Here is a 24,755-nt window from a genome sequence, read left to right as displayed (position 1 = left end):
TTCCATTGAGACAGGGAGTTAATGGACGGGTACAGTTTCAGGGCATATTTGTGTGGAGATCTGCATTGGCACGTTCTAATGAGACAGGGAGGTTATGCAGGGTACAGGTTCAGGGCATATTTGTGTGGAGTTCTGCATTGGTAAGTTCCAGTGAGACAGGGTGGTTATGGAGGGGTACAGGTTCAGGAGATATTTGTGTGGTGTTCTGTAATGGTACGTTCCAGTGTGACAGGGAGGTCATGCAGGGTACAGGTTCAGGGCATATTTGAGTGGAGATCGGCTTTGGTGCGTTCCAGGGAGACAGGGAGGTTATGGAGGGGTACAGGGTCAGGGCATATTTGTGTGTAGTTCTGCATTGGCACGTTCTAATGAGACAGGGAGGTTATGCAGGGTACAGGTTCAGGGCATATTTGTGTGGAGTTCTGCATTGGTACGTTCCAGTGAGACAGGGAGGTTATGGAGGGTACACGTTCAATGCATATTTGTGTGGAGTTCTGCAGTGGGACGTTCCACTGAGACAGGGAGAATATGGACGGGAACATGTTCAGGGCATATTTGTGTGGAGTTCTGCAGTGGTACGTTCCAGTGAGACAGGGAGAATATGGAAGGGTACATGTTCAGGGCATATTAGTGTGGAGTTCTGCATTGGTACGTTCCAGTGAGACAGAGCGGTTATGGAGGGGTACAGGTTCAGGGCATATTTGTGTGGTGTTCTGCAGTGGTACCTTCCAGTGAGACAGGGAGGTTATGGACGGGTACAGTTTCAGGGCATATTTGTGTGGAGTTCTGCAATGGTACAGTCCAGTGAGTCAGGGAGGTTATGGAGGATACAGCATCAGGGCATATTTGTGTTGAGCTCTGCAGTGGTACGTTCCAGTGAGACAGGGAGGTAATGGATGGGTACAGGTTCAGGGCATATTTTTGTGGCGTTCTGCAGTGGTACGTTCCAGTGAGACAGGGAGGTTATGGACGGGTACAGTTTCAGGGCATATTTGTGTGGAGTTCTGCAATGGTACGTTCCAGTGAGACAGGGAGGATTTTCAGGGTACAGGTTCAGGGCATATTTGAGTGGAGTTCGGCATTGGTGCGTTCCAGTGAGACAGGGTGTTTATGGAGGTGTACAGGTTCAGGGCATATTTGTGTGGAGTTCTGTATTGGTACGCTCCAGTGAGACAGGGAGGTTATGGAGGGTACAGGTTCAGGGCATATTTTTGTGGAATTCTGCAGTGGGACGTTCCACTGAGACAGGGAGAATATGGACGGGTACATGTTCAGGGCATATTTGTGTGGAGTTCTGCAGTGGTACGTTTCAGTGAGACAGGGAGAATATGGACGGGTACATGTTCAGGGCATATTAGTGTGGAGTTCTGCATTGGTACGTTCCAGTGAGACAGAGCGGTTATGCAGGGTACAGGTTCAGGGCATATTTGTGTGGCGTTCTGCAGTGGTACGTTCCATTGAGACAGGGAGTTAATGGACGGGTACAGTTTCAGGGCATATTTGTGTGGAGATCTGCATTGGTACTTTCCAGTGAGACAGGGTGGTTATGGAGGGGTACAGGTTCAGGAGATATTTGTGTGTAGTTCTGCATTGGTACAGTCCAGTGAGTCAGGGAGGTTATGGAGGATACAGCATCAGGGCATATTTGTGTTGAGTTCTGCAGTGGTACGTTTCAGTGAGACAGGGAGGTAATGGATGGGTACAGGTTCAGGGCATATTTTTGTGGCGTTCTGCAGTGGTACGTTCCAGTGAGACAGGGAGGTTATGGACGGGTACAGTTTCAGGGCATATTTGTGTGGAGTTCTGCAATGGTACGTTCCAGTGAGACAGGGAGGTTTTGCAGGGTACAGGTTCAGGGCATATTTGAGTGGAGTTCGGCATTGGTGCGTTCCAGTGAGACAGAGAGGTTATGGACGGGTACAGTTTCAGGGCATATTTGTGTGGAGTTCTGCATTGGTACGTTCCAGTGAGACAAGGTGATTATGGAGGGGTACAGGTTCAGGGCATATTTGTGTGATGTTCTGCAATGGTACGTACCAGTGAGACAGGGAGTTTATGCAGGTTTCAGGTTCAATGCATATTTGTGTGGAGTTCTGCATTGGTACGTTCCAGTGAGACAGGGTGGTTATGGAGGGGTACAGGTTCAGGGCATATTTGTGTGGTGTTCTGCAATGGTACGATCCACTGAGACAGGGAGGTTATGCAGGGTACAGGTTCAGGCATATTTGAGTGGAGTTCGGCATTGGTGCGTTCCAGTGAGACAGGGAGGTTATGGACGGGTATAGTTTCTGGGCATATTTGTGTGGAGTTCTGCATTGGTACGTTCCAGTGAGACAGGGAGGTTATGCAGGGTACAGGTTCAGGGGATATTTGTGTGGAATTCTGCAGTGGTACGTTCCATTGAGATAGGGAGTTTATGGACGGGTACAGTTTCAGGGCATATTTGTGTGGAGATCGGCATTGGTGCGTTCCAGGGAGACAGGGAGGTGATGCAGGGTACAGGTTCAGGGCATATTTGTGTGGAATTCTGCAGTGGTACGTTCCATTGAGATAGGGAGTTTATGGACGGGTACAGGTTCAGGGCATATTTGAGTGGAGATCTGCATTGGTGCGTTCCAGGGAGACAGGGAGGTGATGCAGGGTACAGGTTCAGGGCATATTTGTGTGGAGTTCTGCAGTGGTACGTTCCAGTGAGACCGGGTGGTTATGGATGGGTACAGTTTCAGGGCATATTTGTGTGTAGTTCCGCATTGGTACTTTCCCGTCAGACAGGGAGTTTATGGAGGGTACAGGTTTATGGCAAATTTGTGTGGAGTTCTGCAGTGGGACGTTCCAGTGAGACAGGGAGGTTATGGACGGGTACAGGTTCAGGGCATATTTTTGTGGAATTCTGCAGTGGGACGTTCCACTGAGACAGGGAGAATATGGACGGGTACATGTTCAGGGCATATTTGTGTGGAGTTCTGCAGTGGTACGTTCCAGTGAGACAGGGAGAATATGGACGGGTACATGTTCAGGGCATATTAGTGTGGAGTTCTGCATTGGTACGTTCCAGTGAGACAGAGCGGTTATGCAGGGTACAGGTTCAGGGCATATTTGTGTGGCGTTCTGCAGTGGTACGTTCCATTGAGACAGGGAGTTAATGGACGGGTACAGTTTCAGGGCATATTTGTGTGGAGATCTGCATTGGTACTTTCCAGTGAGACAGGGTGGTTATGGAGGGGTACAGGTTCAGGAGATATTTGTGTGTAGTTCTGCATTGGTACAGTCCAGTGAGTCAGGGAGGTTATGGAGGATACAGCATCAGGGCATATTTGTGTTGAGTTCTGCAGTGGTACGTTTCAGTGAGACAGGGAGGTAATGGATGGGTACAGGTTCAGGGCATATTTTTGTGGCGTTCTGCAGTGGTACGTTCCAGTGAGACAGGGAGGTTATGGACGGGTACAGTTTCAGGGCATATTTGTGTGGAGTTCTGCAATGGTACGTTCCAGTGAGACAGGGAGGTTTTGCAGGGTACAGGTTCAGGGCATATTTGAGTGGAGTTCGGCATTGGTGCGTTCCAGTGAGACAGAGAGGTTATGGACGGGTACAGTTTCAGGGCATATTTGTGTGGAGTTCTGCATTGGTACGTTCCAGTGAGACAAGGTGATTATGGAGGGGTACAGGTTCAGGGCATATTTGTGTGATGTTCTGCAATGGTACGTACCAGTGAGACAGGGAGTTTATGCAGGTTTCAGGTTCAATGCATATTTGTGTGGAGTTCTGCATTGGTACGTTCCAGTGAGACAGGGTGGTTATGGAGGGGTACAGGTTCAGGGCATATTTGTGTGGTGTTCTGCAATGGTACGATCCACTGAGACAGGGAGGTTATGCAGGGTACAGGTTCAGGGGATATTTGTGTGGAATTCTGCAGTGGTACGTTCCATTGAGATAGGGAGTTTATGGACGGGTACAGTTTCAGGGCATATTTGTGTGGAGATCGGCATTGGTGCGTTCCAGGGAGACAGGGAGGTGATGCAGGGTACAGGTTCAGGGCATATTTGTGTGGAATTCTGCAGTGGTACGTTCCATTGAGATAGGGAGTTTATGGACGGGTACAGGTTCAGGGCATATTTGAGTGGAGATCGGCATTGGTGCGTTCCAGGGAGACAGGGAGGTGATGCAGGGTACAGGTTCAGGGCATATTTGTGTGGAGTTCTGCAGTGGTACGTTCCAGTGAGACCGGGTGGTTATGGATGGGTACAGTTTCAGGGCATATTTGTGTGTAGTTCCGCATTGGTACTTTCCCGTCAGACAGGGAGTTTTTGGAGGGTACAGGTTTATGGCAAATTTGTGTGGAGTTCTGCAGTGGGACGTTCCAGTGAGACAGGGAGGTTATGGACGGGTACAGGTTCAGGGCATATTTGTGTGGAGTTCTGCATTGGTACGTTCCAGTGAGACAGGGAAGTTATGGAGGGGTACAGGTTCAGGGCATAATTGTGTGGAGTTCTGCATTGGTACATCCCAGTGAGACCGGGATGTTATGGAGGGTACAGCATCAGGGCATATTTTTGTTGAGTTCTGCAGTGGTACGTTCCAGTGAGACAGGGAGGCAATGGACGGGTACAGGTTCAGGGCATATTTGTTTGGAGTTCTGCATTGGTACTTTCCAGTGAGACAGGGAGGTTATGGAGGGTACAGGTTCAATGCATATTTGTGTGGTGTTCTGCAGTGGGACGTTCCACTGAGACTGGGAGAATATGGACGGGTACATGTTCAGGGCATATTTGTGTGGAGTTCTGCATTGGTACGTTCCAGTGAGATAGGGTGTTTATGGAGGTGTACAGGTTCAGGGCATATTTGTGTGGAGTTCTGTATTGGTACGCTCCAGTGAGACAGGGAGGTTATGGAGGGTACAGGTTCAGGGCATATTTTTGTGGAATTCTGCAGTGGGACGTTCCACTGAGACAGGGAGAATATGGAAGGGTACATGTTCAGGGCATATTTGTGTGGAGTTCTGCAGTGGTACGTTCCAGTGAGACAGGGAGAATATGGACGGGTACATGTTCAGGGCATATTAGTGTGGAGTTCTGCATTGGTACGTTCCAGTGAGACAGAGCGGTTATGGAGGGGTACATGTTCAGGGCATATTTGTGTGGTGTTCTGCAGTGGTACGTTCGAGTGAGACAAGGAGGTTATGCAGGGTACAGGTTCAGGGCATATTTTTGTGGAGTTCTGCAGTGGTACGTTCCAGTGAGACGGGAAGTTATGGACGGGTACAGTTTCAGGGCATATTTGTGTGGAGTTCTGCAATGGTACGTTCCAGTGAGACAGGGAGGTTATGCAGGGTACAGGTTCAGGGCATATTTGAGTGGAGTTCGGCATTGGTGCGTTCCAGTGAGACAGAGATGTTATGGACGGGTACAGTTTCAGGGCATATTTGTGGGGAGTTCTGCATTGGTACGTTCCAGTGAGACAAGGTGGTTATGGAGGGGTACAGGTTCAGGGCATATTTGTGTGGAGTTCTGCATTGGTATTTTCCAGTCAGACAGGGAAGCTATGGAGGGGTACAGGTTCAGGACATATTTGTGTGGAGTTCTGCATTGGTACGTTCCACTGAGACAGGGAGGTTATGGAGGGGTACAGGTTCAGGGCATATTTGTGTGGATTTCTGCATTGGTACGTACTAGTGAGACAAGGAGGTTATGGAGGGGTACAGGTTCAGGGCATATTTGTGTGTAGTTCTGCATTGGTACATTCCAGTGAGTCAGGGAGGTTATGGAGGATACAGCATCAGGGCATATTTGTGTTGAGTTCTGCAGTGGTACGCTCCAGTGAGACAGGGAGGTTATGGAGGGTACAGGTTCAGGGCATATTTTTGTGGAATTCTGCAGTGGGACGTTCCACTGAGACAGGGAGAATATGGACGGGTACATGTTCAGGGCATAGTTGTGTGGAGTTCTGCAGTGGTACGTTCCAGTGAGACAGGGAGAATATGGACGGGTACATGTTCAGGGCATATTGGTGTGGAGTTCTGCATTGGTACGTTCCAGTGAGACAGTGTGGTTATACAGGGTACAGGTTCAGGGCATATTTGTGTGGCGTTCTGCAGTGGTATGTTCCATTGAGACAGGGAGTTAATGGACGGGTACAGTTTCAGGGCATATTTGTGTGGAGATCTGCATTGGCACGTTCTAATGAGACAGGGAGGTTATGCAGGGTACAGGTTCAGGGCATATTTGTGTGGAGTTCTGCATTGGTAAGTTCCAGTGAGACAGGGTGGTTATGGAGGGGTACAGGTTCAGGAGATATTTGTGTGGTGTTCTGCAATGGTACGTTCCAGTGTGACAGGGAGGTCATGCAGGGTACAGGTTCAGGGCATATTTATGTGGAGATCGGCTTTGGTGCGTTCCAGGGAGACAGGGAGGTTATGGAGGGGTACAGGGTCAGGGCATATTTGTGTGTAGTTCTGCATTGGCACGTTCAAATGAGACAGGGAGGTTATGCAGGGTACAGGTTCAGGGCATATTTGTGTGGAGTTCTGCATTGGTACGTTCCAGTGAGACAGGGAGGTTATGGAGGGTACACGTTCAATGCATATTTGTGTGGAGTTCTGCAGTGGGACGTTCCACTGAGACAGGGAGAATATGGACGGGTACATGTTCAGGGCATATTTGTGTGGAGTTCTGCAGTGGTACGTTCCAGTGAGACAGGGAGAATATGGAAGGGTACATGTTCAGGGCATATTAGTGTGGAGTTCTGCATTGGTACGTTCCAGTGAGACAGAGCGGTTATGGAGGGGTACAGGTTCAGGGCATATTTGTGTGGTGTTCTGCAGTGGTACCTTCCAGTGAGACAGGGAGGTTATGGACGGGTACAGTTTCTGGGCATATTTGTGTGGAGTTCTGCAATGGTACAGTCCAGTGAGTCAGGGAGGTTATGGAGGATACAGCATCAGGGCATATTTGTGTTGAGTTCTGCAGTGGTACGTTCCAGTGAGACAGGGAGGTAATGGATGGGTACAGGTTCAGGGCATATTTTTGTGGCGTTCTGCAGTGGTACGTTCCAGTGAGACAGGGAGGTTATGGACGGGTACAGTTTCAGGGCATATTTGTGTGGAGTTCTGCAATGGTACGTTCCAGTGAGACAGGGAGGATTTTCAGGGTACAGGTTCAGGGCATATTTGAGTGGAGTTCGGCATTGGTGCGTTCCAGTGAGACAGGGTGTTTATGGAGGTTTACAGGTTCAGGGCATATTTGTGTGGAGTTCTGTATTGGTACGCTCCAGTGAGACAGGGAGGTTATGGAGGGTACAGGTTCAGGGCATATTTTTGTGGAATTCTGCAGTGGGACGTTCCACTGAGACAGGGAGAATATGGACGGGTACATGTTCAGGGCATATTTGTGTGGAGTTCTGCAGTGGTACGTTCCAGTGAGACAGGGAGAATATGGACGGGTACATGTTCAGGGCATATTAGTGTGGAGTTCTGCATTGGTACGTTCCAGTGAGACAGAGCGGTTATGCAGGGTACAGGTTCAGGGCATATTTGTGTGGCGTTCTGCAGTGGTACGTTCCATTGAGACAGGGAGTTAATGGACGGGTACAGGTTCAGGGATTATTTGTGTGGAGATCTGCATTGGTACTTTCCAGTGAGACAGGGTGGTTATGGAGGGGTACAGGTTCAGGAGATATTTGTGTGTAGTTCTGCATTGGTACAGTCCAGTGAGTCAGGGAGGTTATGGAGGATACAGCATCAGGGCATATTTGTGTTGAGTTCTGCAGTGGTACGTTTCAGTGAGACAGGGAGGTAATGGATGGGTACAGGTTCAGGGCATATTTTTGTGGCGTTCTGCAGTGGTACGTTCCAGTGAGACAGGGAGGTTATGGACGGGTACAGTTTCAGGGCATATTTGTGTGGAGTTCTGCAATGGTACGTTCCAGTGAGACAGGGAGGTTTTGCAGGGTACAGGTTCAGGGCATATTTGAGTGGAGTTCGGCATTGGTGCGTTCCAGTGAGACAGAGAGGTTATGGACGGGTACAGTTTCAGGGCATATTTGTGTGGAGTTCTGCATTGGTACGTTCCAGTGAGACAAGGTGATTATGGAGGGGTACAGGTTCAGGGCATATTTGTGTGATGTTCTGCAATTGTACGTACCAGTGAGACAGGGAGTTTATGCAGGTTTCAGGTTCAATGCATATTTGTGTGGAGTTCTGCATTGGTACGTTCCAGTGAGACAGGGTGGTTATGGAGGGGTACAGGTTCAGGGCATATTTGTGTGGTGTTCTGCAATGGTACGATCCACTGAGACAGGGAGGTTATGCAGGGTACAGGTTCAGGCATATTTGAGTGGAGTTCGGCATTGGTGCGTTCCAGTGAGACAGGGAGGTTATGGACGGGTATAGTTTCTGGGCATATTTGTGTGGAGTTCTGCATTGGTACGTTCCAGTGAGACAGGGAGGTTATGCAGGGTACAGGTTCAGGGGATATTTGTGTGGAATTCTGCAGTGGTACGTTCCATTGAGATAGGGAGTTTATGGACGGGTACAGTTTCAGGGCATATTTGTGTGGAGATCGGCATTGGTGCGTTCCAGGGAGACAGGGAGGTGATGCAGGGTACAGGTTCAGGGCATATTTGTGTGGAATTCTGCAGTGGTACGTTCCATTGAGATAGGGAGTTTATGGACGGGTACAGGTTCAGGGCTTATTTGTGTGTAGTTCTGCATTGGTACAGTCCAGTGAGTCAGGGAGGTTATGGACGGGTATAGTTTCTGGGCATATTTGTGTGGAGTTCTGCATTGGTACGTTCCAGTGAGACAGGGAGGTAATGGATGGGTACAGGTTCAGGGCATATTTTTGTGGCGTTCTGCAGTGGTACGTTCCAGTGAGACAGGGAGGTTATGGACGGGTACAGTTTCAGGGCATATTTGTGTGGAGTTCTGCAATGGTACGTTCCAGTGAGACAGGGAGGTTTTGCAGGGTACAGGTTCAGGGCATATTTGAGTGGAGTTCGGCATTGGTGCGTTCCAGTGAGACAGAGAGGTTATGGACGGGTACAGTTTCAGGGCATATTTGTGTGGAGTTCTGCATTGGTACGTTCCAGTGAGACAGGGAGGTAATGGATGGGTACAGGTTCAGGGCATATTTTTGTGGCGTTCTGCAGTGGTACGTTCCAGTGAGACAGGGAGGTTATGGACGGGTACAGTTTCAGGGCATATTTGTGTGGAGTTCTGCAATGGTACGTTCCAGTGAGACAGGGAGGTTTTGCAGGGTACAGGTTCAGGGCATATTTGAGTGGAGTTCGGCATTGGTGCGTTCCAGTGAGACAGGGAGGTAATGGATGGGTACAGGTTCAGGGCATATTTGTGTGGTGTTCTGCAGTGGTACCTTCCAGTGAGACAGGGAGGTTATGGACGGGTACACTTTCAGGGCATATTTGTGTGGAGTTCTGCAATGGTACAGTCCAGTGAGTCAGGGAGGTTATGGAGGATACAGCATCAGGGCATATTTGTGTTGAGTTCTGCAGTGGTACGTTCCAGTGAGACAGGGAGGTAATGGATGGGTACAGGTTCAGGGCATATTTTTGTGGCGTTCTGCAGTGGTACGTTCCAGTGAGACAGGGAGGTTATGGACGGGTACAGTTTCAGGGCATATTTGTGTGGAGTTCTGCAATGGTACGTTCCAGTGAGACAGGGAGGATTTTCAGGGTACAGGTTCAGGGCATATTTGAGTGGAGTTCGGCATTGGTGCGTTCCAGTGAGACAGGGTGTTTATGGAGGTGTACAGGTTCAGGGCATATTTGTGTGGAGTTCTGTATTGGTACGCTCCAGTGAGACAGGGAGGTTATGGAGGGTACAGGTTCAGGGCATATTTTTGTGGAATTCTGCAGTGGGACGTTCCACTGAGACAGGGAGAATATGGACGGGTACATGTTCAGGGCATATTTGTGTGGAGTTCTGCAGTGGTACGTTCCAGTGAGACAGGGAGAATATGGACGGGTACATGTTCAACGCATATTAGTGTGGAGTTCTGCATTGGTACGTTCCAGTGAGACAGAGCGGTTATGCAGGGTACAGGTTCAGGGCATATTTGTGTGGCGTTCTGCAGTGGTACGTTCCATTGAGACAGGGAGTTAATGGACGGGTACAGTTTCAGGGCATATTTGTGTGGAGATCTGCATTGGTACTTTCCAGTGAGACAGGTTGGTTATGGAGGGGTACAGGTTCAGGAGATATTTGTGTGTAGTTCTGCATTGGTACAGTCCAGTGAGTCAGGGAGGTTATGGAGGATACAGCATCAGGGCATATTTGTGTTGAGTTCTGCAGTGGTACGTTTCAGTGAGACAGGGAGGTAATGGATGGGTACAGGTTCAGGGCATATTTTTGTGGCGTTCTGCAGTGGTACGTTCCAGTGAGACAGGGATGTTATGGACGGGTACAGTTTCAGGGCATATTTGTGTGGAGTTCTGCAATGGTACGTTCCAGTGAGACAGGGAGGTTTTGCAGGGTACAGGTTCAGGGCATATTTGAGTGGAGTTCGGCATTGGTGCGTTCCAGTGAGACAGAGAGGTTATGGACGGGTACAGTTTCAGGGCATATTTGTGTGGAGTTCTGCATTGGTACGTTCCAGTGAGACAAGGTGATTATGGAGGGGTACAGGTTCAGGGCATATTTGTGTGATGTTCTGCAATGGTACGTACCAGTGAGACAGGGAGTTTATGCAGGTTTCAGGTTCAATGCATATTTGTGTGGAGTTCTGCATTGGTACGTTCCAGTGAGACAGGGTGGTTATGGAGGGGTACAGGTTCAGGGCATATTTGTGTGGTGTTCTGCAATGGTACGATCCACTGAGACAGGGAGGTTATGCAGGGTACAGGTTCAGGCATATTTGAGTGGAGTTCGGCATTGGTGCGTTCCAGTGAGACAGGGAGGTTATGGACGGGTATAGTTTCTGGGCATATTTGTGTGGAGTTCTGCATTGGTACGTTCCAGTGAGACAGGGAGGTTATGCAGGGTACAGGTTCAGGGGATATTTGTGTGGAATTCTGCAGTGGTACGTTCCATTGAGATAGGGAGTTTATGGACGGGTACAGTTTCAGGGCATATTTGTGTGGAGATCGGCATTGGTGCGTTCCAGGGAGACAGGGAGGTGATGCAGGGTACAGGTTCAGGGCATATTTGTGTGGAATTCTGCAGTGGTACGTTCCATTGAGATAGGGAGTTTATGGACGGGTACAGGTTCAGGGCTTATTTGTGTGTAGTTCTGCATTGGTACAGTCCAGTGAGTCAGGGAGGTTATGGACGGGTATAGTTTCTGGGCATATTTGTGTGGAGTTCTGCATTGGTACGTTCCAGGGAGACAGGGAGGTAATGGATGGGTACAGGTTCAGGGCATATTTTTGTGGCGTTCTGCAGTGGTACGTTCCAGTGAGACAGGGAGGTTATGGACGGGTACAGTTTCAGGGCATATTTGTGTGGAGTTCTGCAATGGTACGTTCCAGTGAGACAGGGAGGTTTTGCAGGGTACAGGTTCAGGGCATATTTGAGTGGAGTTCTGCAATGGTACGTTCCAGTGAGACAGGGAGGTTTTGCAGGGTACAGGTTCAGGGCATATTTGAGTGGAGTTCGGCATTGGTGCGTTCCAGTGAGACAGAGAGGTTATGGACGGGTACAGTTTCAGGGCATATTTGTGTGGAGTTCTGCATTGGTACGTTCCAGTGAGACAGGGTGGTAATGGATGGGTACAGGTTCAGGGCATATTTTTGTGGCGTTCTGCAGTGGTACGTTCCAGTGAGACAGGGAGGTTATGGACGGGTACAGTTTCAGGGCATATTTGTGTGGAGTTCTGCAATGGTACGTTCCAGTGAGACAGGGAGGTTTTGCAGGGTACAGGTTCAGGGCATATTTGAGTGGAGTTCGGCATTGGTGCGTTCCAGTGAGACAGGGAGGTAATGGATGGGTACAGGTTCAGGGCATATTTTTGTGGCGTTCTGCAGTGGTACGTTCCAGTGAGACAGGGAGGTTATGGACGGGTACAGTTTCAGGGCATATTTGTGTGGAGTTCTGCAATGGTACGTTCCAGTGAGACAGGGAGGTTTTGCAGGGTACAGGTTCAGGGCATATTTGAGTGGAGTTCGGCATTGGTGCGTTCCAGTGAGACAGAGAGGTTATGGACGGGTACAGTTTCAGGGCATATTTGTGTGGAGTTCTGCATTGGTACGTTCCAGTGAGACAAGGTGATTATGGAGGGGTACAGGTTCAGGGCATATTTGTGTGATGTTCTGCAATGGTACGTACCAGTGAGACAGGGAGTTTATGCAGGTTTCAGGTTCAATGCATATTTGTGTGGAGTTCTGCATTGGTACGTTCCAGTGAGACAGGGTGGTTATGGAGGGGTACAGGTTCAGGAGATATTTGTGTGTAGTTCTGCATTGGTACAGTCCAGTGAGACAGAGAGGTTATGGACGGGTACAGTTTCAGGGCATATTTGTGTGGAGTTCTGCATTGGTACGTTCCAGTGAGACAGGGAGGTAATGGATGGGTACAGGTTCAGGGCATATTTTTGTGGCGTTCTGCAGTGGTACGTTCCAGTGAGACAGGGAGGTTATGGACGGGTACAGTTTCAGGGCATATTTGTGTGGAGTTCTGCAATGGTACGTTCCAGTGAGACAGGGAGGTTTTGCAGGGTACAGGTTCAGGGCATATTTGAGTGGAGTTCGGCATTGGTGCGCTCCAGTGAGACAGAGAGGTTATGGACGGGTACAGTTTCAGGGCATATTTGTGTGGAGTTCTGCATTGGTACGTTCCAGTGAGACAAGGTGATTATGGAGGGGTACAGGTTCAGGGCATATTTGTGTGATGTTCTGCAATGGTACGTACCAGTGAGACTGGGAGTTTATGCAGGTTTCAGGTTCAATGCATATTTGTGTGGAGTTCTGCATTGGTACGTTCCAGTGAGACAGGGTGGTTATGGAGGGGTACAGGTTCAGGGGATATTTGTGTGGTGTTCTGCAATGGTACGATCCACTGAGACAGGGAGGTTATGCAGGGTACAGGTTCAGGCATATTTGAGTGGAGTTCGGCATTGGTGCGTTCCAGTGAGACAGGGAGGTTATGGACGGGTATAGTTTCCGGGCATATTTGTGTGGAGTTCTGCATTGGTACGTTCCAGTGAGACAGGGAGGTTATGCAGGGTACAGGTTCAGGGGATATTTCTGTGGAATTCTGCAGTGGTACGTTCCATTGAGATAGGGAGTTTATGGACGGGTACAGTTTCAGGGCATATTTGTGTGGAGATCGGCATTGGTTCGTTCCAGGGAGACAGGGAGGTGATGCAGGGTACAGGTTCAGGGCATATTTGTGTGGAATTCTGCAGTGGTACGTTCCATTGAGATAGGGAGTTTATGGACGGGTACAGGTTCAGGGCATATTTGAGTGGAGATCGGCATTGGTGCGTTCCAGGGAGACAGGGAGGTGATGCAGGGTACAGGTTCAGGGCATATTTGTGTGGAGTTCTGCAGTGGTACGTTCCAGTGAGACCGGGTGGTTATGGATGGGTACAGTTTCAGGGCATATTTGTGTGTAGTTCCGCATTGGTACTTTCCCGTCAGACAGGGAGTTTATGGAGGGTACAGGTTTATGGCAAATTTGTGTGGAGTTCTGCAGTGGGACGTTCCAGTGAGACAGGGAGGTTATGGACGGGTACAGGTTCAGGGCATATTTGTGTGGAGTTCTGCATTGGTACGTTCCAGTGAGACAGGGAAGTTATGGAGGGGTACAGGTTCAGGGCATAATTGTGTGGAGTTCTGCATTGGTACATTCCAGTGAGACCGGGAGGTTATGGAGGGTACAGCATCAGGGCATATTTTTGTTGAGTTCTGCAGTGGTACGTTCCAGTGAGACAGGGAGGCAATGGAAGGGTACAGGTTCAGGGCATATTTGTTTGGAGTTCTGCATTGGTACTTTCCAGTGAGACAGGGAGGTTATGGAGGGTACAGGTTCAATGCATATTTGTGTGGTGTTCTGCAGTGGGACGTTCCACTGAGACTGGGAGAATATGGACGGGTACATGTTCAGGGCATATTTGTGTGGAGTTCTGCATTGGTACGTTCCAGAGAGATAGGGTGTTTATGGAGGTGTACAGGTTCAGGGCATATTTGTGTGGAGTTCTGTATTGGTACGCTCCAGTGAGACAGGGAGGTTATGGAGAGTACAGGTTCAGGGCATATTTTTGTGGAATTCTGCAGTGGGACGTTCCACTGAGACAGGGGGAATATGGAAGGGTACATGTTCAGGGCATATTTGTGTGGAGTTCTGCAGTGGTACGTTCCAGAGAGACAGGGAGAATATGGACGGGTACATGTTCAGGGCATATTAGTGTGGAGTTCTGCATTGGTACGTTCCAGTGAGACAGAGCGGTTATGGAGGGGTACATGTTCAGGGCATATTTGTGTGGTGTTCTGCAGTGGTACGTTCGAGTGAGACAAGGAGGTTATGCAGGGTACAGGTTCAGGGCATATTTGTGTGGAGTTCTGCAGTGGTACGTTCCAGTGAGACAGGGAAGTTATGGACGGGTACAGTTTCAGGGCATATTTGTGTGGAGTTCTGCAATGGTACGTTCCAGTGAGACAGGGAGGTTATGCAGGGTACAGGTTCAGGGCATATTTGAGTGGAGTTCGGCATTGGTGCGTTCCAGTGAGACAGAGATGTTATGGACGGGTACAGTTTCAGGGCATATTTGTGGGGAGTTCTGCATTGGTACGTTCCAGTGAGACAAGGTGGTTATGGAGGGGTACAGGTTCAGGGCATATTTGTGTGGAGTTCTGCATTGGTATTTTCCAGTCAGACAGGGAAGCTATGGAGGGGTACAGGTTCAGGACATATTTGTGTGGAGTTCTGCATTGGTACGTACCAGTGAGACAGGGAGGTTATGGAGGGGTACAGGTTCAGGGCATATTTGTGTGTAGTTCTGCATTGGTACATTCCAGTGAGTCAGGGAGGTTATGGAGGATACAGCATCAGGGCATATTTGTGTTGAATTCTGCAGTGGTACGCTCCAGTGAGACAGGGAGGTTATGGAGGGTACAGGTTCAGGGCATATTTTTGTGGAATTCTGCAGTGGGACGTTCCACTGAGACAGGGAGAATATGGACGGGTACATGTTCAGGGCATATTTGTGTGGAGTTCTGCAGTGGTACGTTCCAGTGAGACAGGGAGAATATGGACGGGTACATGTTCAGGGCATATTGGTGTGGAGTTCTGCATTGGTACGTTCCAGTGAGACAGTGTGGTTATACAGGGTACAGGTTCAGGGCATATTTGTGTGGCGTTCTGCAGTGGTATGTTCCATTGAGACAGGGAGTTAATGGACGGGTACAGTTTCAGGGCATATTTGTGTGGAGATCTGCATTGGCACGTTCTAATGAGACAGGGAGGTTATGCAGGGTACAGGTTCAGGGCATATTTGTGTGGAGTTCTGCATTGGTAAGTTCCAGTGAGACAGGGTGGTTATGGAGGGGTACAGGTTCAGGAGATATTTGTGTGGTGTTCTGCAATGGTACGTTCCAGTGTGACAGGGAGGTCATGCAGGGTACAGGTTCAGGGCATATTTGAGTGGAGATCGGCTTTGGTGCGTTCCAGGGAGACAGGGAGGTTATGGAGGGGTACAGGGTCAGGGCATATTTGTGTGTAGTTCTGCATTGGCACGTTCTAATGAGACAGGGAGGTTATGCAGGGTACAGGTTCAGGGCATATTTGTGTGGAGTTCTGCATTGGTACGTTCCAGTGAGACAGGGAGGTTATGGAGGGTACACGTTCAATGCATATTTGTGTGGAGTTCTGCAGTGGGACGTTCCACTGAGACAGGGAGAATATGGACGGGTACATGTTCAGGGCATATTTGTGTGGAGTTCTGCAGTGGTACTTTCCAGTGAGACAGGGAGAATATGGAAGGGTACATGTTCAGGGCATATTAGTGTGGAGTTCTGCATTGGTACGTTCCAGTGAGACAGAGCCGTTATGGAGGGGTACAGGTTCAGGGCATATTTGTGTGGAGATCTGCATTGGTACTTTCCAGTGAGACAGGGAGGTTATGGACGGGTACAGGTTCAGGAGATATTTGTGTGTAGTTCTGCATTGGTACAGTCCAGTGAGTCAGGGAGGTTATGGAGGATACAGCATCAGGGCATATTTGTGTTGAGTTCTGCAGTGGTACGTTCCAGTGAGACAGGGAGGTAATGGATGGGTACAGGTTCAGGGCATATTTTTGTGGCGTTCTGCAGTGGTACGTTCCAGTGAGACAGGGAGGTTATGGACGGGTACAGTTTCAGGGCATATTTGTGTGGAGTTCTGCAATGGTACGTTCCAGTGAGACAGGGAGGTTTTGCAGGGTACAGGTTCAGGGCATATTTGAGTGGAGTTCGGCATTGGTGCGTTCCAGTGAGACAGAGAGGTTATGGACGGGTACAGTTTCAGGGCATATTTGTGTGGAGTTCTGCATTGGTACGTTCCAGTGAGACAGGGAGGTAATGGATGGGTACAGGTTCAGGGCATATTTTTGTGGCGTTCTGCAGTGGTACGTTCCAGTGAGACAGGGAGGTTATGAACGTGTACAGTTTCAGGGCATATTTGTGTGGAGTTCTGCAATGGTACGTTCCAGTGAGACAGGGAGGTTTTGCAGGGTACAGGTTCAGGGCATATTTGAGTGGAGTTCGGCATTGGTGCGTTCCAGTGAGACAAGAGGTTATGGACGGGTACAGTTTCAGGGCATATTTGTGTGGAGTTCTGCATTGGTACGTTCCAGTGAGACAGGGAGGTAATGGATGGGTACAGGTTCAGGGCATATTTTTGTGGCGTTCTGCAGTGGTACGTTCCAGTGAGACAGGGAGGTTATGGACGGGTACAGTTTCAGGGCATATTTGTGTGGAGTTCTGCAATGGTACGTTCCAGTGAGACAGGGAGGTTTTGCAGGGTACAGGTTCAGGGCATATTTGAGTGGAGTTCGGCATTGGTGCGTTCCAGTGAGACAGAGAGGTTATGGACGGGTACAGTTTCAGGGCATATTTGTGTGGAGTTCTGCATTGGTACGTTCCAGTGAGACAAGGTGATTATGGAGGGGTACAGGTTCAGGGCATATTTGTGTGATGTTCTGCAATGGTACGTACCAGTGAGACAGGGAGTTTATGCAGGTTTCAGGTTCAATGCATATTTGTGTGGAGTTCTGCATTGGTACGTTCCCATGAGACAGGGTGGTTATGGAGGGGTACAGTTTCAGGGCATATTTGTGTGGTGTTCTGCAATGGTACGTTCCACTGAGACAGGGAGGTTATGCAGGGTACAGGTTCAGGCATATTTGAGTGGAGTTCGGCATTGGTGCGTTCCAGTGAGACAGGGAGGTTATGCAGGGTACAGGTTCAGGGGATATTTGTGTGGAATTCTGCAGTGGTACGTTCCATTGAGATAGGGAGTTTATGGACGGGTACAGTTTCAGGGCATATTTGTGTGGAGATCGGCATTGGTGCGTTCCAGGGAGACAGGGAGGTGATGCAGGGTACAGGTTCAGGGCATATTTGTGTGGAATTCTGCAGTGGTACGTTCCATTGAGATAGGGAGTTTATGGACGGGTACAGGTTCAGGGCTTATTTGTGTGTAGTTCTGCATTGGTACAGTCCAGTGAGTCAGGGAGGTTATGGACGGGTATAGTTTCTGGGCATATTTGTGTGGAGTTCTGCATTGGTACGTTCCAGTGAGACAGGGAGGTAATGGATGGGTACAGGTTCAGGGCATATTTTTGTGGCGTTCTGCAGTGGTACGTTCCAGTGAGACAGGGAGGTTATGGACGGGTACAGTTTCAGGGCATATTTGTGTGGAGTTCTGCAATGGTACGTTCCAGTGAGACAGGGAGGTTTTGCAGGGTACAGGTTCAGGGCATATTTGAGTGGAGTTCGGCATTGGTGCGTTCCAGTGAGACAGAGAGGTTATGGACGGGTACAGTTTCAGGGCATATTTGTGTGGAGTTCTGCATTGGTACGTTCCAGTGAGACAGTGAGGTAATGGATGGGTACAGGTTCAGGGCATATTTTTGTGGCGTTCTGCAGTGGTACGTTCCAGTGAGACAGGGAGGTTATGGACGGGTACAGTTTCAGGGCATATTTGTGTGGAGTTCTGCAATGGTACGTTCCAGTGAGACAGGGAGGTTTTGCAGGGTACAGGTTCAGGGCATATTTGAGTGGAGTTCGGCATTGGTGCGTTCCAGTGAGACAGAGAGGTTATGGACGGGTACAGTTTCAGGGCATATTTGTGTGGAGTTCTGCATTGGTACGTTCCAGTGAGACAAGGTGATTATAGAGGGGTACAGGTTCAGGGCATATTTGTGTGATGTTCTGCAATGGTACGTACCAGTGAGACAGGGAGTTTATGCAGGTTTCAGGTTCAATGCATATTTGTGTGGAGTTCTGCATTGGTACGTTCCAGTGAGACAGGGTGGTTATGGAGGGGTACAGGTTCAGGGCATATTTGTGTGGTGTTCTGCAATGGTACGATCCACTGAGACAGGGAGGTTATGCAGGGTACAGGTTCAGGCATATTTGAGTGGAGTTCGGCATTGGTGCGTTCCAGTGAGACAGGGAGGTTATGGACGGGTATAGTTTTTGGGCATATTTGTGTGGAGTTCTGCATTGGTACGTTCCAGTGAGACAGGGAGGTTATGCAGGGTACAGGTTCAGGGGATATTTGTGTGGAATTCTGCAGTGGTACGTTCCATTGAGATAGGGAGTTTATGGACGGGTACAGTTTCAGGGCATATTTGTGTGGAGATCGGCATTGGTGCGTTCCAGGGAGACAGGGAGGTGATGCAGGGTACAGGTTCAGGGCATATTTGTGTGGAATTCTGCAGTGGTACGTTCCATTGAGATAGGGAGTTTATGGACGGGTACAGGTTCAGGGCATATTTGTGTGTAGTTCTGCATTGCTACAGTCCAGTGAGTCAGGGAGGTTATGGAGGATACAGCATCAGGGCATATTTGTGTTGAGTTCTGCAGTGGTACGTTCCAGTGAGACAGGGAGGTAATGGATGGGTACAGGTTCAGGGCATATTTTTGTGGCGTTCTGCAGTGGTACGTTCCAGTGAGACAGGGAGGTTATGGACGGGTACAGTTTCAGGGCATATTTGTGTGGAGTTCTGCAATGGTACGTTCCAGTGAGACAGGGAGGTTTTGCAGGGTACAGGTTCAGGGCATATTTGAGTGGAGTTCGGCATTGGTGCGTTCCAGTGAGACAGAGAGGTTATGGACGGGTACAGTTTCAGGGCATATTTGTGTGGAGTTCTGCATTGGTACGTTCCAGTGAGACAGGGAGGTTATGCAGGGTACAGGTTCAGGGGATATTTCTGTGGAATTCTGCAGTGGTACGTTCCATTGAGATAGGGAGTTTATGGACGGGTACAGTTTCAGGGCATATTTGTGTGGAGATCGGCATTGGTTCGTTCCAGGGAGACAGGGAGGTGATGCAGGGTACAGGTTCAGGGCATATTTGTGTGGAATTCTGCAGTGGTACGTTCCATTGAGATAGGGAGTTTATGGACGGGTACAGGTTCAGGGCATATTTGAGTGGAGATCGGCATTGGTGCGTTCCAGGGAGACAGGGAGGTGATGCAGGGTACAGGTTCAGGGCATATTTGTGTGGAGTTCTGCAGTGGTACGTTCCAGTGAGACCGGGTGGTTATGGATGGGTACAGTTTCAGGGCATATTTGTGTGTAGTTCCGCATTGGTACTTTCCCGTCAGACAGGGAGTTTATGGAGGGTACAGGTTTATGGCAAATTTGTGTGGAGTTCTGCAGTGGGACGTTCCAGTGAGACAGGGAGGTTATGGACGGGTACAGGTTCAGGGCATATTTGTGTGGAGTTCTGCATTGGTACGTTCCAGTGAGACAGGGAAGTTATGGAGGGGTACAGGTTCAGGGCATAATTGTGTGGAGTTCTGCATTGGTACATTCCAGTGAGACCGGGAGGTTATGGAGGGTACAGCATCAGGGCATATTTTTGTTGAGTTCTGCAGTGGTACGTTCCAGTGAGACAGGGAGGCAATGGAAGGGTACAGGTTCAGGGCATATTTGTTTGGAGTTCTGCATTGGTACTTTCCAGTGAGACAGGGAGGTTATGGAGGGTACAGGTTCAATGCATATTTGTGTGGTGTTCTGCAGTGGGACGTTCCACTGAGACTGGGAGAATATGGACGGGTACATGTTCAGGGCATATTTGTGTGGAGTTCTGCATTGGTACGTTCCAGAGAGATAGGGTGTTTATGGAGGTGTACAGGTTCAGGGCATATTTGTGTGGAGTTCTGTATTGGTACGCTCCAGTGAGACAGGGAGGTTATGGAGAGTACAGGTTCAGGGCATATTTTTGTGGAATTCTGCAGTGGGACGTTCCACTGAGACAGGGGGAATATGGAAGGGTACATGTTCAGGGCATATTTGTGTGGAGTTCTGCAGTGGTACGTTCCAGAGAGACAGGGAGAATATGGACGGGTACATGTTCAGGGCATATTAGTGTGGAGTTCTGCATTGGTACGTTCCAGTGAGACAGAGCGGTTATGGAGGGGTACATGTTCAGGGCATATTTGTGTGGTGTTCTGCAGTGGTACGTTCGAGTGAGACAAGGAGGTTATGCAGGGTACAGGTTCAGGGCATATTTGTGTGGAGTTCTGCAGTGGTACGTTCCAGTGAGACAGGGAAGTTATGGACGGGTACAGTTTCAGGGCATATTTGTGTGGAGTTCTGCAATGGTACGTTCCAGTGAGACAGGGAGGTTATGCAGGGTACAGGTTCAGGGCATATTTGAGTGGAGTTCGGCATTGGTGCGTTCCAGTGAGACAGAGATGTTATGGACGGGTACAGTTTCAGGGCATATTTGTGGGGAGTTCTGCATTGGTACGTTCCAGTGAGACAAGGTGGTTATGGAGGGGTACAGGTTCAGGGCATATTTGTGTGGAGTTCTGCATTGGTATTTTCCAGTCAGACAGGGAAGCTATGGAGGGGTACAGGTTCAGGACATATTTGTGTGGAGTTCTGCATTGGTACGTTCCACTGAGACAGGGAGGTTATGGAGGGGTACAGGTTCAGGGCATATTTGTGTGGATTTCTGCATTGGTACGTACCAGTGAGACAAGGAGGTTATGGAGGGGTACAGGTTCAGGGCATATTTGTGTGTAGTTCTGCATTGGTACATTCCAGTGAGTCAGGGAGGTTATGGAGGATACAGCATCAGGGCATATTTGTGTTGAATTCTGCAGTGGTACGCTCCAGTGAGACAGGGAGGTTATGGAGGGTACAGGTTCAGGGCATATTTTTGTGGAATTCTGCAGTGGGACGTTCCACTGAGACAGGGAGAATATGGACGGGTACATGTTCAGGGCATATTTGTGTGGAGTTCTGCAGTGGTACGTTCCAGTGAGACAGGGAGAATATGGACGGGTACATGTTCAGGGCATATTGGTGTGGAGTTCTGCATTGGTACGTTCCAGTGAGACAGTGTGGTTATACAGGGTACAGGTTCAGGGCATATTTGTGTGGCGTTCTGCAGTGGTATGTTCCATTGAGACAGGGAGTTAATGGACGGGTACAGTTTCAGGGCATATTTGTGTGGAGATCTGCATTGGCACGTTCTAATGAGACAGGGAGGTTATGCAGGGTACAGGTTCAGGGCATATTTGTGTGGAGTTCTGCATTGGTAAGTTCCAGTGAGACAGGGTGGTTATGGAGGGGTACAGGTTCAGGAGATATTTGTGTGGTGTTCTGCAATGGTACGTTCCAGTGTGACAGGGAGGTCATGCAGGGTACAGGTTCAGGGCATATTTGAGTGGAGATCGGCTTTGGTGCGTTCCAGGGAGACAGGGAGGTTATGGAGGGGTACAGGGTCAGGGCATATTTGTGTGTAGTTCTGCATTGGCACGTTCTAATGAGACAGGGAGGTTATGCAGGGTACAGGTTCAGGGCATATTTGTGTGGAGTTCTGCATTGGTACGTTCCAGTGAGACAGGGAGGTTATGGAGGGTACACGTTCAATGCATATTTGTGTGGAGTTCTGCAGTGGGACGTTCCACTGAGACAGGGAGAATATGGACGGGTACATGTTCAGGGCATATTTGTGTGGAGTTCTGCAGTGGTACTTTCCAGTGAGACAGGGAGAATATGGAAGGGTACATGTTCAGGGCATATTAGTGTGGAGTTCTGCATTGGTACGTTCCAGTGAGACAGAGCCGTTATGGAGGGGTACAGGTTCAGGGCATATTTGTGTGGAGATCTGCATTGGTACTTTCCAGTGAGACAGGGAGGTTATGGACGGGTACAGGTTCAGGAGATATTTGTGTGTAGTTCTGCATTGGTACAGTCCAGTGAGTCAGGGAGGTTATGGAGGATACAGCATCAGGGCATATTTGTGTTGAGTTCTGCAGTGGTACGTTCCAGTGAGACAGGGAGGTAATGGATGGGTACAGGTTCAGGGCATATTTTTGTGGCGTTCTGCAGTGGTACGTTCCAGTGAGACAGGGAGGTTATGGACGGGTACAGTTTCAGGGCATATTTGTGTGGAGTTCTGCAATGGTACGTTCCAGTGAGACAGGGAGGTTTTGCAGGGTACAGGTTCAGGGCATATTTGAGTGGAGTTCGGCATTGGTGCGTTCCAGTGAGACAGAGAGGTTATGGACGGGTACAGTTTCAGGGCATATTTGTGTGGAGTTCTGCATTGGTACGTTCCAGTGAGACAGGGAGGTAATGGATGGGTACAGGTTCAGGGCATATTTTTGTGGCGTTCTGCAGTGGTACGTTCCAGTGAGACAGGGAGGTTATGAACGTGTACAGTTTCAGGGCATATTTGTGTGAAGTTCTGCAATGGTACGTTCCAGTGAGACAGGGAGGTTTTGCAGGGTACAGGTTCAGGGCATATTTGAGTGGAGTTCGGCATTGGTGCGTTCCAGTGAGACAAGAGGTTATGGACGGGTACAGTTTCAGGGCATATTTGTGTGGAGTTCTGCATTGGTACGTTCCAGTGAGACAGGGAGGTAATGGATGGGTACAGGTTCAGGGCATATTTTTGTGGCGTTCTGCAGTGGTACGTTCCAGTGAGACAGGGAGGTTATGGACGGGTACAGTTTCAGGGCATATTTGTGTGGAGTTCTGCAATGGTACGTTCCAGTGAGACAGGGAGGTTTTGCAGGGTACAGGTTCAGGGCATATTTGAGTGGAGTTCGGCATTGGTGCGTTCCAGTGAGACAGAGAGGTTATGGACGGGTACAGTTTCAGGGCATATTTGTGTGGAGTTCTGCATTGGTACGTTCCAGTGAGACAAGGTGATTATGGAGGGGTACAGGTTCAGGGCATATTTGTGTGATGTTCTGCAATGGTACGTACCAGTGAGACAGGGAGTTTATGCAGGTTTCAGGTTCAATGCATATTTGTGTGGAGTTCTGCATTGGTACGTTCCCATGAGACAGGGTGGTTATGGAGGGGTACAGTTTCAGGGCATATTTGTGTGGTGTTCTGCAATGGTACGTTCCACTGAGACAGGGAGGTTATGCAGGGTACAGGTTCAGGCATATTTGAGTGGAGTTCGGCATTGGTGCGTTCCAGTGAGACAGGGAGGTTATGCAGGGTACAGGTTCAGGGGATATTTGTGTGGAATTCTGCAGTGGTACGTTCCATTGAGATAGGGAGTTTATGGACGGGTACAGTTTCAGGGCATATTTGTGTGGAGATCGGCATTGGTGCGTTCCAGGGAGACAGGGAGGTGATGCAGGGTACAGGTTCAGGGCATATTTGTGTGGAATTCTGCAGTGGTACGTTCCATTGAGATAGGGAGTTTATGGACGGGTACAGGTTCAGGGCTTATTTGTGTGTAGTTCTGCATTGGTACAGTCCAGTGAGTCAGGGAGGTTATGGACGGGTATAGTTTCTGGGCATATTTGTGTGGAGTTCTGCATTGGTACGTTCCAGTGAGACAGGGAGGTAATGGATGGGTACAGGTTCAGGGCATATTTTTGTGGCGTTCTGCAGTGGTACGTTCCAGTGAGACAGGGAGGTTATGGACGGGTACAGTTTCAGGGCATATTTGTGTGGAGTTCTGCAATGGTACGTTCCAGTGAGACAGGGAGGTTTTGCAGGGTACAGGTTCAGGGCATATTTGAGTGGAGTTCGGCATTGGTGCGTTCCAGTGAGACAGAGAGGTTATGGACGGGTACAGTTTCAGGGCATATTTGTGTGGAGTTCTGCATTGGTACGTTCCAGTGAGACAGTGAGGTAATGGATGGGTACAGGTTCAGGGCATATTTTTGTGGCGTTCTGCAGTGGTACGTTCCAGTGAGACAGGGAGGTTATGGACGGGTACAGTTTCAGGGCATATTTGTGTGGAGTTCTGCAATGGTACGTTCCAGTGAGACAGGGAGGTTTTGCAGGGTACAGGTTCAGGGCATATTTGAGTGGAGTTCGGCATTGGTGCGTTCCAGTGAGACAGAGAGGTTATGGACGGGTACAGTTTCAGGGCATATTTGTGTGGAGTTCTGCATTGGTACGTTCCAGTGAGACAAGGTGATTATAGAGGGGTACAGGTTCAGGGCATATTTGTGTGATGTTCTGCAATGGTACGTACCAGTGAGACAGGGAGTTTATGCAGGTTTCAGGTTCAATGCATATTTGTGTGGAGTTCTGCATTGGTACGTTCCAGTGAGACAGGGTGGTTATGGAGGGGTACAGGTTCAGGGCATATTTGTGTGGTGTTCTGCAATGGT

The sequence above is a fragment of the Hemitrygon akajei genome, unplaced genomic scaffold (genome assembly GCF_048418815.1).
Source record: "Hemitrygon akajei unplaced genomic scaffold, sHemAka1.3 Scf000135, whole genome shotgun sequence".
Lineage (NCBI taxonomy): Eukaryota > Metazoa > Chordata > Chondrichthyes > Myliobatiformes > Dasyatidae > Hemitrygon > Hemitrygon akajei.
Note: the sequence above shows the minus strand (reverse complement) of the source record.